This window comes from Aplysia californica, unplaced genomic scaffold (assembly GCF_000002075.1).
Source record: "Aplysia californica isolate F4 #8 unplaced genomic scaffold, AplCal3.0 scaffold00538, whole genome shotgun sequence".
Lineage (NCBI taxonomy): Eukaryota > Metazoa > Mollusca > Gastropoda > Aplysiida > Aplysiidae > Aplysia > Aplysia californica.
In genome coordinates this window covers 80,708-82,445 of record NW_004797808.1, presented here as the reverse complement: position 1 = coordinate 82,445, position 1,738 = coordinate 80,708, and the positions used below count along the sequence as shown (strand labels likewise).

The window sequence follows — 1,738 nt, the reverse complement described above, 5'->3', positions numbered from 1 at the left end:
ACTACTACTACTACTACTACTACTACTACTACTACTACTACTACTACTACTACAACTACTACTACTACTACTACTACTACTACTACTACTACAACTACTACTACTACTACTACTACTACTACTACTACTACTACTGCTAAAAATAATAATAAATAGCATTTGTTTAACGCACACCCACGCTCAACAGCAAGGTCTATGCGCTTTACACTATATTATTACCTCAGCAGACCACAGAACACTCAGAAACATTCTCAGCTTCCCGGGAAGTATACTTTGTAAGGTCTTCCGCTGTCAAGAGCTGGGTACCCATTCCCACCTGGGTGAAGTGAGCAAAATTCGCGTGAAGTGCCTTTCTCAAGAACACAACGTCGGGTCCCTGAAGGGATTCGAACCCACGACCTTACGGTTGCGAGTCCAAGAGCCTAACCACTAGGCCACCGACGCCACATTGCATGATATCATGTGTTCACTACGTTCTTTAAATATGCACAACGCACTCACACTAATAATTATATTAACAAGGTATCCGCCCCCGCCCCTAAACCTCTCTCTTCTCTCTTCATGTCCGCCCGTCTGTCTATTTATCTGTCTATCTGTCAGTCTAACTGTTTGTATGTCTACCAGCCGTTTGGTCTGTTTTCTCCTTTAACTCTCTCCCCCCCCCCCTCCCCTTTTTTTTTCGCTCTCTCTTTTACTAATGCAAATTGGGATTCATTTCATCATATTTATAAGGGTATAGACAGAATCAACAAGAAATGTTTCATAAATTAAAATGTAGGCCTTCATGATCACGAATCCCTTGGTATGTTAACAATTCCAAATCAGCATTTCAGTGCCGTCCGAGAATATAGTTTTCACCCTGTTACGCGCGTACCGCTATCAATCTATTCCCATACAACGGGAGGGTGAATACAGCTTGTTTCCACCAAACTTCAATAAAGCTCATACTAGATCTAGTAGGCTCATACACGTAAGGGTTTAAAAAAGTATTTTGTGTATCATTGTCGACGACCAGTTTGTAACACGGATTATCCATCCATTAAATAACAGTTTCTAAACCAAAAACAAAGACAACATCAAAATATCTTACCCTCGATAAACTAGGAATGTTCCTTATGAGGGGGCATCCCTGCCACCAGCACGTGCACAGAACCACCACCACCACCACCACCACCAACAGCAGCCCGTGCGTTGCTACCGACTCCAAGGAGTGGTCAGTTTAGAACGCACTGACCAGCAACACACACTGTAGATCTACTCCTGAAATGAGCGAGGAGAAGAAACATACTGGGAGGAGTGCGCACAGCAACCTGACTGTTGTGGCTGTGACTGTGACTGTACGCTGTGCTTAACGCTCCTCCGAGGAACCGAAGAATATAACTACAAACACAGAATCTCTCACGTGAGAGGATAGATAAACTAACACTTAACTTACAGTACACGGTTTATCTCCAAAAGTGGAACGATGTGTGTCAGAAAAATATGATTGTCAGCAGCTGAGTTCATCACAAAGTGGAATACTCGTCCAAGCAGAAAAAATACAACCCCATCAACTCATTGATCTAGAATTATATGACACATGCTGCTTGCGGTGACACACGGGTACTTATCAGCTGCCACGCGTTTTTAAACTTATTTTCTCATGCAGAGCGCGACAAAACGCACACACACGCACACACACACACACACACACACACACACACACACACACATACACACACACCTACACACACGCGCG

The 1,738-nt window shown here is 43.5% G+C and overlaps 1 protein-coding gene across 1 annotated transcript in view; it reads right to left on the bottom strand.

Moving 5' to 3' along the window:
- Positions 1-1,592, bottom strand: part of LOC101864011 (beta-1,3-galactosyl-O-glycosyl-glycoprotein beta-1,6-N-acetylglucosaminyltransferase) — a gene marked incomplete in the record, with an annotated part of 42,171 nt that extends 40,579 nt beyond the window's left edge. Inside the window, 1 exon segment of the mRNA XM_035971925.1 lies at positions 1,091-1,592.
- Positions 1,593-1,738: the final 146 nt, after the last annotated feature.